A 15769-nucleotide genomic window follows, 5' to 3' on the forward strand; every position below is an offset into this window, starting at 1 on the left:
CCAAAGTCATAACAGTTATAATGGAGCCTTTGATTGTGATGATAATTCAGATATAATTATAGGAGACAGTGTGCTGTGAATTACTGTGTGTGTGAATTATGTGTGTGTGTGTGTGTGTGTGTGTGTGTGTGTGTGTGTGTGTGTGTGTGTGTGAGCGAATATAGTTGAAAAATATAAAAAAGGAGTGACAGAGGAAGAGAAGGCCGGATTAGAGGTTACAGAGTGCAGACAGAAGGGACTGATTGTGCTCCATTTAAAGGTCAAGTTACGGGACAGTTTATATAGAAATATGTCTCCGTCATTTCTAGACGATACGGGATGTACTGTGCAAAGCGTTTAAAAAAGGGACAGAAACTGTTGAATAAAGACTGAGAGTCACCAGGGATTTTCAGGTCGGTATCGGGCGTTTCACTTAGATGCAAAGAAATTCAAGAAGATTTGGTTTCAGTTGGGAGTTGGGAGTGAGAACATGTTCAACAGCTGTGGTGGAAAATAATACTATCTATCTATCTATCTATCTATCTATCTATCTATCTATCTATCTATCTATCTATCTATCTATCTATCTATCTATCTATCTATCTATCTATCTATCTATCTATCTATCTATCTATCTATCTATCTATCGAGATGAGTCCAAAGTGAGCGTTGAATATGATAAGGAATAGGTTGAGGAGGGAGATGTGAAGGTCTAAAACCTAAATTTGCCATTACACAGCACTCACATGCCAATTTTTTCATTAAAAGAGTTACTGGTAACTTTAATTGTTCCTGCAAAGCTTTGAGCAAAAATAATCCAAAGAACAAGAGAAAGCTAACATGCCGTCTCCTCTGTCTCGTTAGTTAAATCACATTTACACTGATTACTTTAAGTCTTATTCCACACGTTTGGCTATTTGCTATTCAAAAGTTTCAAAACAAAGTCGATGAAACTTTAGCCACAGAAAGTTGTCCAGAATGCCACATTTCTTTCCGCTTTTGCCTTTCGTTATCCAGCCAACAGTGACACATTGACCAGACGTGGGTTTTCTTTTCCACCATTAAGTCAGATCGCCTGGTCCTCCTGCCTCCCCCGAATCCGTGACTTCGTGACTTTACCTTGGTTCAGATGTTTCCGCTGACTCACTGCTCTCTCCAGACTGTCGAGCCTTCATCTCCTGGTCCTTCCCCACAGGACGTTTGTTAAAACTCTCTGTTTGCGTCATAGAGGCTCATCACCAACGTGGAAGCACCAAATGACTCATAGAGTTCTTGTGCAACTTGTTGATTTACTCAGTTGATGACATTTCATCGTTTGGGGAAAAAAAGCTTTACTCTGTAGCTGGCATATGGGAAATGATGTGCATACTGTGCCTTAAACACATAGATTAAAACTACGGATATAAACCTTACAATTAATTCTACATTGTCAGATCAAATGTCTAAGTGTCATGTGAATGAGGTCCGTCACAGTGACACACCCACAGTGAAGTATCACCAACCATCCTATTGTTGATACAATCCATTGGTTACCAAATCAATGCCAACAAATAGTCAATTAGGTTATTTTTTAATGGTGGACACATAAATGAAATGCATGCATGTAACTAAGCAACAGTCAGAGGTCGTGACTTAGTATTAAATATATCCAGACACAGGACTTTAAACCATGAGACTGCGTGTCCAAAAGTGTTGTTGTGGTTTTGTTGGCTATACCTCATTTTTGTAATGTATTGTCATCCTGAAAAAAGAATACTAAAAAAAAAAGGATCATTTATTTCCCTGTACATGAAACCAATAGATTGCATTGTGTGATTGTTACTTTTCCCTGAGAGTGACGCTCTGTTTGTAAGCCAATCACACGTTTCCACTGAATGTGTCGCGTTAAGCAGAACATCCGGGGACATTTTCTTCGTTTGTAGAATCCTTTTACTTGCTTCGTCGTGCAACGTCAACCAAGTCCATGTGTTTCCACCTACAACCAAGCACACCATTTTGAGCTTGACAACAAACTCCTACCGCCACATCAGTCAAAACCCTTTGCAGAGGATATTGGTACAGGGCCACTCAATGTATACACAGAGAGACTAACAATTACATTCACGGTTAGTCCGTCACCACATTTGACTCTTACAGCGACTATATCTACAAACTGCCGTGAGACTGTGACGCACCAACTCCAGCTTTTTGTGTCTTTCGGGTGGATTTACTGTTTTTGTTCACTCTCAAAATCTCTCATAGACCATGAAGCCGCTGCACTCTCCCTGTACAACACCTGCCTGCCCAGCTTTAAAGGACAGATATTTCCCTCATGTTTTGGCTGAGACCAAAATAAGGAGAATTTAAATTGGACTTAAACAAGATGGGGCGCCCACCTGAAAGTCGATGACCCCTCAGTTGACTAGATCCGTCAAGGACTGTGTGCTCTTTCAAACAATTCAATCATAAAGAAATTGGTTGTATAAACTTAATTGGTGTTGATTCTGCAGAAATGATGACAAATGAGACCCTATGTATGGTTTTAAACCGGTACACTGGGAAACAAAAGAAGCATCATTATACAGCATTTCAGAAAACACAAAATATGTCCTATCATTCGTCCATGAGAAATCCCATTGGGATCCCATTGGTTTGGTCCCTTTGTTTTGATGCATATTTCTCACGCTATCACTGACTGCTTCCTTCAAGATGGAAATATGTCACATCAGGTTGAATGTGACACTCAGAATGATTTATCACAGTCCACCTCGCCCTTTAAGAGTAATAAATCCCCGCTTAACGCGTCTCAGATCATGGGAAACTGCTCTAACTGCTTTCATTGAACTTTACACTCCAGGTGTACTTGGGTGCTCCCTCCATCAGTCGTAGGTGACTACATTTCCAGCAGTCAGAAATTCACTTCATTAATTTGTCAAAGAGGGAAAGGAGGGACATAAAAGAAGATTGCACACTGATTTGCACATATCTACACTTCTATCAAGACTGCTGCATTTTTCTGCCTCCATTTGGAAGCAATCCTGTGTTTTTTTTTCCGTTGACAAGCTTTAAGAAACTGTGACACATCTAAGCCTCGTCGGCTCAAAGCGCCGTCCAGTCGCTAAACCAGTCGGATCACGAGGCTGATGATCATCATCAGACGACCACCAGATGGACGCCGCGTTTGAAATTCACAGAACCAGCCTTGTAATATGGTGACTCTCTGGGGCCCCTCGCTACATCACATATGCTGGGTGTAGAGAGACGGGGTAAGAGGGGGAGGGTCAACATCTTTTGAATCATGCATGTAAGGCAGATCAGTTAACAGATGGTATAACACCAAAAGACGTGAAAAACATAGGGAGAAACAGCAGACCTGACATATTGAAAATCCACAGATGTGCTCAGGTTGGTTCAGGTGGCTCACTGGAATTAGAAAGTTGTTCTTGATTGAAAGAAGAGCAAAGGAGGCACTGAAGGCTTTTCTTGATGGAAAAGACTGGCTTGTTAAGAGTTTGTTTGATAGATGGTGCAAATATTTTTTTTTAACCGCCTACCCTTTTACAAAACAGTTTCCAGTGACTACTTCTCAGATGGTTGTGTTTAACAAAATAGCAAGATGGTGATTTCCATTTATCCTCCATCTCTTTGCCCTTTATTTTGGATCAGGCTAAGTTGTCACCGCCCTCTTTGAGCTTCAATTTGACTCTTTTGGGTGGCGTCACGGAGACTGCATCCATGTTTCATACAGTCTATGAAATAAACATACTAACATTTTGCAGAGAAGACATTGTTGTGTCAAATGTGTCAAAGTTATTCCTGCCTAACAATGTAAATGACTTGCAGTATGTATCTATTTTCCAAAAGGAAATTCCTGTTTGTTGTCATGGATTTCATCATAATTATTCAAACAATGTTCCAGCCAAAGAAACAAATATCCTTAAGTTGTCTTCCTCTCATTCTCTCCCTCTCTCTCTCTTTCTATCTCCACAATGTCTATCTCCCTTGAATCCAGCAGTGAGTCTGTTTATGCCGCTCCAACCCAAAGAGGTTGACGTATCGTGCGTCATCTCCTCCGCCTGTCACTTCACTTGTTTGTCTGTTCGGCGGGCTGCTCACGTCAAACTTTGTCACCAATCAATGGGCCAATTACAGCGGTCTGACCTGGAGGACCGTCTGAGGATTCAGAGCAAGCAACAAAAAAAAAAAAAAAAAAAAAAAGGAGGAGAGTTAACTGGTGAATGACTTCTCATCCCACACTGTCGGGCTATCAAGGTCAGTCTGAGAACGTCATTCAGACACACTGGACTGACATTAAATGGGTGTGATGACAGATTGATGTACATACACGGCAAATGTTATCACAATTGATGCATCCATAAAACCACATGGAATATATATTCAACATGGCAGCTAAAAAAAAAAGACATATTCATGACAAAATATTTCGATAAGGTTAAAAAAATAAAATAATTTGTTAACGAATATTGTGCCGCTCATTCATGCGTTTTATGAAAACAAAGCTTGAATTATTTCTTTAATATTAGAAGCATAGTCTTATATTTCATCAAAACTGTTTGACAGCATTTTTTTCTATTTGTTTATTTCAAGAAGGGAGGACAGAGACGCTCTCACAACACTTACTTTCTAGTTTATAGACCACTTTATGATTGTAAATGTGAACGTTCCAAAGTTTTTTTCACTGTTGCAGTTTATGTGACAAGCTGACGGGAAGTACACATGAACCCCAAGATCTTGCCTAGGAATGCAATCTGCGTTGAAACGGTCTATGTTGATGTGTTCAGAGGAGACACTAGAGGTGACAGGAAAGATGGAAAAGGTGGCGTTGGCGTATGTTGGCTTCTGAAGCAAGTTTGTACTTTGAAGGGATTTTTGAGGATTTCTTTTGTCGGCACCAGAGGACATTTCAACATGTGTGTCTATAGGAGATGAGCTGGATGATGGATCATTTTGGGTTAACCCAATTCACTGTGTTAATGTGTCTGTCTCGAGGCTTCTGTCCTCCTTTCCTCTGACCCACATCGCTGATCTGACTACAGGGGAGGGATCGACTGACGGGGAGAGGAAAAAAGGGGGAGGGACTGGTGATTTTATTCATTCTATATTCACTCCAACGTGCGTTACAAAGCATCACACCGCAGAAAAGTGGCTGAAATCAGCTCACCACCCAGCCAGGTGTCATGTTTCCATCACTGCCGATCGGAGCTGGAGCTGATTAATACCTGTGACTACTGCAGAGTCTTTTGTCCTGGTAATGAATGCAGATTGTCTTTCCCAGTGAAGACAAAAGCCAGATGTTAGTGGGGTTTTCTGTCCAGAGGGAAAAGGCGCTTCAGTTCGCCATGAGCTGCAACTTTAGCCCCGTTAGCCTCTATTTGTTTACATTTTGGCACACTGTCGTCACAAAAAGTATGCTGGATTATCTATGATCAGCTCCTGTTTGCAGTGTTCCCATAAATGTGCAGATAAATATCACAGGATCACTTTAACACTGGAGACCTTTTTAAATTGTGATGATTCTCAGGCAAATTCTGCAGGATTTTACACGGTTTACATGAGTAAAATGCAACAAATGACACATTCTAGAGGCAACACGAGTGGGACAATGGACCATGGAAGGCAGAACAAGCATGGACAAACAAACAAAAAGAAGTGGGGGAGTGAGCTTTGAGAGCAGTTTTATCAGCAGGGAGCACTGCCCTCTATGGCCGACATTATGCACATTCAGCGAAACATGCTGAGAATGAAAGGAAGTTTGAATGAGAGAGAGAGAGAGGGGGAGTGGGAAGGAGCAGAAAAGGTAGGGAGGTTCTTTAAGAAAGAAAGGAAGGAAGGAGTCACAGTTAGAGAAAAGGAGGAGAGAAGTGAGGAGGAGGGTTGATAGAGAATATGAAAGGATTGAGGAAATGACTGATGCACAAAACATTTCACACGTGCCATGCACATAGAGCGCACAACATGCACGTGGCATACAAGGTGGAAGGGAAAAAGGAAACAGATGAAAGGCTTCCCACAGCGCTGAAAGTTTGACGTCATATTGTACAGCATTAGTGATAAGGACATCCAGCGCTAAAAGACTAAAAAAAAAAAAGAACAAACTTCAAAACAGCTTTAAATAATCATGCAGCAACAGTAGTGACCGGCAGCAAAGATCCCTAAAGCATCCGTTTGGTGTTATTTGATAAAGAAAGATGGAGTCTGTCTGCTGGAGCGGCAAATACGGCAAGAAAATATCATCATTTACATTACTTATGCAGCAGAATGTGTGTTTCATATTAATACAGATTATATTATTTGATGATTATTGCTGATATTTTGACATTTAAGCAGAATTTTTTGTATCATATTCCAGTTACAGGGAAGGTTAATACAGTTTTTGTGTGCTAGTAGACTGCAATCATTATTTCAACAAATATTAATGCAGTAAACTCTCATCTTGTGAAACCAAACCTACCTTCTTGTTAATCTTTAACGCTGCATTATATTTTATAAGGAGGTTTTTTTAAATGTTAAATCCTAATCTGCACAGTAACCAACAGGTGTCAGATAAATGTAGTGGATTTAGAAGTACGATATTCTTAAGTGAAATGTCCACAAAGTCTCACGCAGATGGTAAAATAGTTGCAAAATTTTAACCCAGTGATTCGTGTACATGGACACAACTTTCCCATTTTTTTCTTTGTGACACTCAACAAGACTTTCAAACTGATGAATGTCAGTTGGAAGTATCTTTCGTGCCATCATAGGTTTTTTTCTGACAGTCAGAACGACATTGCGCAACAAACCTAACTCAAGTTTACGTGCAACAAAACCACTTAGTCAGGTTTGGGAAACCACTTCACGACAACTCTTTGGGACTTGAGCTTGAAAGTCCTGTGTGGTTTGTCTCTATCTGTAATACTTCTTGGATGTGTATAAAATGTTCGACTTTCCATTGGCTTTGTTATCTTCCTGAGCGATACGGAAGAAAAAAAGGCAAACATGTGTTCACGAATCACTAGATATTAATTTCGTGACGATTTCCTGAACTGCCTTCAGAACTGGACAGGAAATGTAGTAGAGCAGAAATATTGGGTGATATAAAAAGGAAGCACTTGAGTAAATGTAGTTAGTGACATTCCACCACAGGCTTCTTCATACAAACTGGGCTCTTTTATTAAAAATGACCGGTGGAAATGCAGTGAACAGTATAATCCTGCCCCACAGCTACACTTCTATGGTTTTTTTATCTGCCCATCCTACTGTAATGCTGTTTGTGTCAGCCACTATGGGAAAACCTAGGAGGGCAGCTGTGTGTGTGTGTGTGTGTGTGTGTGTGTGTGTGTGTGTGTGTGTGTGTGTGTGTGTGTGTGTGTGTGTGTGTGTGTGTGTGTGTGTGTGTGTGGTGGGCTGGCATATCCCTCCTGAGTACAGCAACTGTTGCTAAGCTACCGCTGAAGTCGAAATTGGTGCAGTGTGTGTTGAAGTCTGTACACATTCAAAATCATATCAGCAAAGACATTTTAAACTGATGTGAAGTAGATTTTTTTGTAAACTATCAAGTACTTACCTCAGTCAGATAAATCGGAACTCCCTTTTATTTTGAAAGGGCTTTTGAAAATCCCACGACAACATTATGAAAAGCTGCATATTTTCAGCACCAGTTTCTGCGTGAGCCCCCTCAGTACATTAATATTATACAAACAAAACATGAAACCTTCTGCAGTGCATTACAGGTGTCCTGTACTCTACAAAATAATGAAAATATGCATCACATACTGTAGTAGGTCTAAGATAGAGCCCTTCCTGTTGCATTTCACATTGCATGAATTAGCATAGCAGTGACTTTACATTATATTACAGTAATTTAGTGACTTTTCCTTTGTCGTAGCTCTTCCACTCTTACTTGGTTTAAGCAAGTGGCAACCTCGGGTGTTGAAAGATTTGGCCAATGCTGTCCAAAAACTGCCGTTCCTCTAAATGACCACTTGAGGCTGTCTCCAAAAGTGAGTCAATAGAGACTGCGTCCGTACTTTATACAGTCTGTGTTAGAGTCAATGCATTTCCTGACAGAACACAACGGTTGGATTTCAGCCTAAATGCACATTTATTTCAGCCCAACATTGTCGAAACATAGCAGTTTATGTTGGCAAACGAAAGCAACAAGTTAGCAGACTTTCATACGCTTGAATGATGTTTCTCAAAATGTGTGTATCAGTGTGTGTATCTGAGAGGAATCAAGCTTGAAAGTCAATGAAGGCAAAACTCACTTTCAGACTCACACTTGGCTGAAATGAAAGCAGACTCCAGATTGTGTTTCGTCACCGATCGATGCAGAATCGTCCATGTCCGTGTTCTGATGCATCTCGGAAATCGAGAAATTTCCACACCTCTTGCTTTTTCTGGAAGACTTTTCTAATTTTATGATCTAAACCTCGTCAACTTCCAGAACATGTGCATTGATAATTAGGAAACTAGGAAGTCACTTATAGCTGTGTGGATGCTACCCAGAGACAACAACATAAGTACCCTTCTTAATGTGGACGGATAGGAGCTATTTGGTTTCTTGCTCCCTTCCCAGACACATCTTTGAACTTCATCATGTGGCGTTTATGCCATAATGTTGGGAAAAAAATATAAAATCAAGGGGATAAAGCTTTGAGTTTCCCAGCATCTCATCCACTGATTCAAACAAACAAACTCCAGGTCTTGTTGGGTTGTCAGTTGATTTCAATCACTGGCAGCTATACACACACACACACACACACACACACACACACACACACACACACACACACACACACACACACACACACACACACACACACACACACACACACTCCACACACAGCTTCAGTCTGTTTCTGCGATCTGCTTTGGGTATATTTCTAAGAAGAGAAAAGATTTGGATTTATTTTTCTTTTTGGGGGATAAAGTGCGTCACAGAACTGAAATTAGTAAACGCGGGATAGAATCCTTGTTCTGGTCGGCCCACCAGTGGAATCCAGGCTATTGCTGCATACCAATCCAATCAGTGCGAGTTTGGTCCCATCCATCAAACTCAGCACTATCAGTCTAGTCATTAGTGGTGCTACTGAACCATATTGCAGTTTCTGTTAACCCAAATGAGATGTCTGCAGTTCTGCCACAGTGTACCGCTCCCCGGCAGCTTTTTGATCTATGCCTTCATTTCCTGCCGGAGTTCGAGTTGTTTTGCCCTCAAACGAGGGGGGATGTGTACTGGATACTGGTGGTACTGGGCAAGGAGGCAGGGAGATGATGGTTTTATAGTTGATCGTGCTCAGTCTTTATTGTTTATGCCTTTTATTTTGACTCTCCTATTTTTTTTCTTGTTTTTTCACCTCTCCTTCCAATGGTTACAGCAAAACATCAAAAATAATAAAGGTAAAGCAATATGATTCTCCAAAAGGACCTCAACACATACAAAATAAATCCACATAATATAAAAAATTCAAATTCAAAATATATATATATTACCCATGCCCTATCCATATCAATAAATACATGTTAAAATCAGCACCTCCTTTATAATACAATAATGACTTAACTTGAAGAAAGGAATCTCTCTATGGGTGTGTGTGTGTGTGTGTGTGTGTGTGTGTGTGTGTGTGTGTGTGTGTGTGTGTGTGTGTGTGTGTGTGTGTGTGTGTGTGTGTGTGTGTGTGTGTGTGTGTGTTCTTCACATATCTAAAGAACCGTTCTTGCGTTCTACTTCACATTCAGTGGATGCATTGCCGGGGACATGCAGTGTTTTTGCACATTCAATATTAATGATCCTTCATATGAACAACCATTTGCATGTTTTATCAGCACCATGCATGTGCATCCCCCTCTATGCACGCACTCTCACTATGCATTTGTTTGTTGTTAACCATATCTTATTCTAAATTTTCATATTTTCTATTTTCAAACCATGGCTTTTACTCTTGCACGCACCAATCACCAAGCCAAATTCCTTGCATGTGTAGCGTACTTGGCAATAATCTGTTTCTGATTCTGATTGTGAGACCATAAATTGATCCTCCAGGAGCCTCTGCAATTTACAGGTAATACATTAGTTTCCTTCATTTTTCTTTTCTCTCCAGTCTCGAAAACAAAACCACAGTAATTCTGCAAAATGTGTGACTTATTAAAAATGCCATGTGACACACTTTCTCTTTCTGTTCCACTCTCCTGGGTGCAATTCCAATCCCCATAAAGTCTAAATGGATTTTCTTTTTCCAATTCCCCAAAAATCATAAAGCTAACTGTCTTTTTCTTCTTTTCTCATTCACCTGATTGTGACACCCTCATCATCATCATCATCAGCCAGACTGAGACCTGCTCGTCTTGTGATGTTTTCCCACCAGCAGCAGTTTCTGTTGGATCAATCATTCGTGGCACAGTGGATGTTTGTGTGTTTAAAGCATGTAACTTGCTGTTGAATTGTCCATTTGTTATACTCCGCCCCTCGAACGCAGGCTAATCACAGCGTCTGACCAATCATAGCTTAACATTTTCCAAGTCAACCAGGTCAGGTAACCATCCGGCTCTACTTCATAGACTTTCAAACAATCGTGTGCAGTTAGTGACAGTGTGGGCTCCATGGTTACGTAGTTCTGACAGCTCGGCGGATTAGCGGCAGGGTTGTTTCTCATTATTTTTGAAACAAGCCGACAGAACTGACACATAGTGTATTTATTTTTACAGACAAATGCATGCTTTTCCACCACACGTTTTATTTCTGTACATTTCTTCCGTTGGATTTTCAATTTGTGTAAAAGTAAACAAAAAACAAAGTTAGTGGAAACACTGTAAACTAAAATAATCACTTGGTTGAAGTGGAAAAGATGGTGTATCAAAGAACAGAAGTGTCATATTTCCATCTTGCTTTCCCTCGTTTGTACTTTGACTAGAGCTGGAAATACGTATCTCCATCAACCAACTATCTCATATTAAACACAAACAGATATTTGTTTTAGTTTTTTGCTAAACTTCTGGAGATTTGCCTTAAATTGGTTCTATATTTGGAAGGAGACTTGACTCGTTTTGGTACAGAGTGCACATTAACAGCTGCTCTGGCCCTGATACAATTGGTGAAATGTCCCCACATACTTTGAAATTTAGTTTTTCTTTTCCTTTACGAGAACAGTGGAGCAGAGAGAATTATTCATATATGAAAACGGTTGATTAAGGCGTGTCTACATCCGATCGGATATATGCTGAAATGAGGATGGCGTACAAAAACGTGTACATTCAGTCAGCAAAACGTTTTTTTTTTGCCAACTTGCAATGGCTCTCCTCCGACCTTTGCAGCATGCCCACTGCACTGGGCAAGGAAATACGAAGGAAACGGCATTAGTATACAGGAGTCAATCTTTATAGTGTGATGCATATTTTCCGTTCCCAGAGATGATTGAAGTAAAACAGTTGGTCTAACAATGATGTTAGAAATGCATCAAATAGAGTAATTGGGTCATAGTTTAAAATATATTGCTTGTTCTATGATCAATTTTATTTGGAGAGATCTAATATAGAAACAGAATGCATTTTGTTTGTTTTCAGTAATATAATTACCGATGGGATCAAGTTCAATGTTCTCGCTTTTAATGTCCTCATATCCACATACTCCCATTATTATCCATTAGAAGATAATGAGCTGGAAGTCCATATTTGGGCAAGGCTGAAATAATGACTACATGTGACTTGCAGTAGCTACAGCACAACCAAACACACACACACACACACACACACACACACACACACACACACACACACACACACACACACACACACACACACACACACACACACACACACACACACACAAGGCAGCAGTCCAAACACACACCACACAGGGTTCCTCCATCTGTTTGCTTGAGGTGTCTGCAGGGATTCTGCAAAGAATTCTTCCTTGTTCTCAGACCTCATCACACTTTAACTGAATCCACAAGCTTTATTAAACAAATGGGATGGGGGGGATAATGCCGTCCAAGTTGCACCTGCAGGTGAGCCAAATTCTAAATACCCAAGTTAGTGATTTTAAAAATGGAAAGAACAGAAAACCTGGATACGGCTTCGGGCTGCGTCAGCCATGACTATGAATCTGCTTCTTCACCATGAGGGAACGTGTGTGTGTGTGTGTGTGTGTGTGTGTGTGTGTGTGTGTGTGTGTGTGTGTGTGTGTGTGTGTGTGTGTGTGTATAGGGGGGGCAGGGGAGGCAGGATAGATGTTCAGAGGGAAAACAGTGCACAGACGAACAGATGCAGGAAAACACAAAACGTTAAATGAGCCAACTGTCTGGGACTATAATCAGTATGTTTTATTGGTTTCTGATACAGAACGGTTGCCAACAAAGAATGTTGGTGTTGTACATTTTAGCAAACCACGAATACGATGAATTAGAGCATGTTTTGCTTTGGATAAGAGCAAGTGTCGTGGTTTATTAAGGGACCGTTAGTGTAAGTTAACGAGTATAACAATCAAGAATCACAGGACTTTCACCCAGGAGACCTCTGTCCGTGTCCCGTGTGAAACCGAAAGAGAATGATGACTAAACGTTGTTTTAGGTAACATCATTTTACGTAGTAACGTATGATGTAGCTTCTTATTACATTTCATCTTCTCTAGTAGCTTCGTATTATGGAACATTTTGTGTAAAGTAATTTTCTTTAAGTTTTTTTGCATGACATCAATTCACATAACAGCTTTTTATGTACGCTGTCATACGTCACTTCGTTATCGTCACTTCGTTATCGTCACTTCGTTATCGTCACTACGTTATCGTCACTTCGTTATCGTCACTTCGTTATCGTCACTTTGTTATCGTCACTTTGTTAGACGTGTCTACGATATCGTCACTTCGTTATCGTCACTTCGTTATCGTCACTTCGTTAGACACGCTCTTAGTTTCGTCACTTTGTTATCGTCACTACGTTATCGTCACTACGTTATTGTCACTACGTTATCGTCACTATTGTCACTTGTCATCGTCACTTCGTTATATCGCCACTCGTCTTGTTATCGTCGTTATCGTTTGTTATCGTCACTTTGTTAGACGTGTCTTCGTTATCGTCACTTCGTTATCGTCACTTCGTTATCGTCACTTCGTTATCGTCACTTCGTTATCGACACGTCTTAGTTATCGTCACTCGTTATTGTCACACGTTATCGTCACTACGTTATTGTCACTACGTTATTGTCACTACGTTATTGTCACTACGTTATTGTCACTACGTTATCGTCACTACGGTCACTTCGTTATCGTCACTTCGTTATCGTCACTTCGTTATCGTCACTTCGTTATCGTCATTTCGTTATCGTCACTTCGTTAGACGTGTCTTCGTTAGACACGTCTTCGTTATCGTCACTACGTTATCGTCACTACGTTATCGTCACTACGTTATTGTCACTACGTTATTGTCACTACGTTATTGTCACTACGTTATTGTCACTACGTTATCGTCACTACGGTCACTTCGTTATCGTCACTTCGTTATCTTCACTACGTTATCGTCACTACGTTCACTTCGTTATCGTCACTTCGTTATCGTCACTTCGTTATCGTCACTTCGTTATCGTCACTTCGTTAAACGTCATTTTGTTAAACGTCATTACGTTATTGTCACTTCATTAAACCTCACTTCCTTAAACTTCACTCCGTTATTCGTTGCATCTTTTTTTAACGCTTGTTTTTGCGACGGCGTTTCACGTGACGAAGTTTCCCTTAATGTTGTTTGCCATACGCCAGTTTTACGGAATGTTCAATCTGACGTCATCATTTGAACATAAAAGCATAAACCATGATTTGTTTCTGACTTTAACCAAGTCGTTTTCCTGTTCACAATGGTAAGCGTGTTAAGTGTGACACAAAGCTGCCTTCATTGCTTTTTGGTCCTGGAATGAGACTGACGGGAATCTTTCCACGGAGAGTTAAAGAGCTAAGTTTGAAACTCAGAAACTTTTTGTTGTGAGCTGAAAGCTGTAAACAACAAGGCAACGGTTTTAATGGTTAATCAATCAAGTTGTTTTGTTATGTGTACATTAGTGCTTGCCAAGCAGCTGTTTCTTTGTAACTTTTTAATAAATGAGCACTGTGGTTCTGTGAAGCTTTCGGCACATTGTAAGATCTTTATGATTTTAAATGAGGAATGATATTTTCAGATTGTGTCTTTGAGGAAAAGGTTATGTAAGGTGGTGGTTTTACATGCATACAACCATCATTTGTTAACAAATCTAAAGGAGATGAAAAAACTATTGTTTGTTAGTAGAGAATGGCATCTCCTCAATATCTTTCTTTCAACAATGTAAACCTGAAATTGATTATTGCTTGTGATATGAATGTTTTAGCTGCATTTTTCATGAAACATCATAATGAAAAGTAGATAACATCGAATTTGATGACAGCAAGATGCTGGGAGATGTTTTACATGGTGCATAATGCAGAGAAAACTCTAAATGAGTCATTTTGTCGATGAAAATCAGTCATCATCAGAAAACTAAATGTATTTCACTAAACATTTATTAAGGTTTTTCAGTGCATCCAAGCTTTTTGCAAAAGCTTATTTTTCAGTCTGCACTATAGGAAAATATCAGCTGTCAGTTGAAAAGATCTGGCACACAGCATGTCAAGGCATGATGGGAAAATCTTTAAATCTGCCTGTAAACTAATCTGCACTCAAAGGGGAAACTGCCTTTTTGAAAGGAAGCCATTGACTTTGTGAATAATACATAATAACAGTTGTACCGTTTAACACTTTACCATATTTTAATGCACGAATGCTACTATAAGTATCTGTTGAGGCATCTTCATGTCCTTTCTGAGAGAACTGCATCACGGAGACAGGATTTGTCTCAAACATGGTCTAAGTTTAAAGACACAGTACACGCTGACAGCCCCAGTGGTGCGAGACAGAAGCTATCAATCATTCAACGTTGGTTTCATTTGTTTATTGTAATTACACCAAGGTATCACTTAGGTTGACAATGATTGAATGATGATTAAAAATTCAATTTAAGATTAATTTCAGATCAATTAAGTTACCTTTTTTTGGGGGTGAAAAGGAAAAGGTTTACAGTAGACCATACAAACACATGCAATATACACACACACACATACACACACACACAGTTGAGTTTCCATCACTAATGATGACATTACATTGATTTACATGCATTTCCTTAAGATTTACCCTGACCATAACCTATACTAACCCTTTACTTAAACCAAGTCTGCACCCTTAAATGTATTGATTTAGGTTTGATGTATGTTTGTCTCCCAAAAGGAAAGGAGAATCCCCACAATAAGACTGTGTAAGCATGTCCCAACAACCACAAACAGTGTCATGATTACATCGCTTTGGAGGATGTTACAACGATTTACCGTAACCGCTACTTGCCTAATCCTAACCCTTAACCTAAACCTAAACCTAAACCTAATCCTGACCTTAAACCAAATCTTCACCCTTAAATGTAATGATTTACATTATGGGGTTGTGCATTTTTGTCCCTAAAAGGAAGGTAAGTCCCCACAGTGTTTGATGTTCAGCCTCACACAGCTGCTAGAATAACTGTAGACTCTGAGTCAATGTTTAATTACACACCTTTATCTGCTGTCTCCGGTTGTTTAATGCACAGCGCATCACTTTACCCAAACCAGGTTCGTTCATTATTCAAATATTCTGACACAATAGGATCTTAAAGTGATTCACTTTATGCGTATTTGTATTTGATGTTTCAGCAAAATTCTAAACCATAATTCCTCTGTAATAAACTAAATTACATCAGAAGGGATTTTACAGATTTCATGTTCTT

The sequence above is a fragment of the Anoplopoma fimbria genome, chromosome 17 (genome assembly GCF_027596085.1).
Source record: "Anoplopoma fimbria isolate UVic2021 breed Golden Eagle Sablefish chromosome 17, Afim_UVic_2022, whole genome shotgun sequence".
In the NCBI taxonomy this organism is placed as follows: Eukaryota; Metazoa; Chordata; class Actinopteri; order Perciformes; family Anoplopomatidae; genus Anoplopoma; species Anoplopoma fimbria.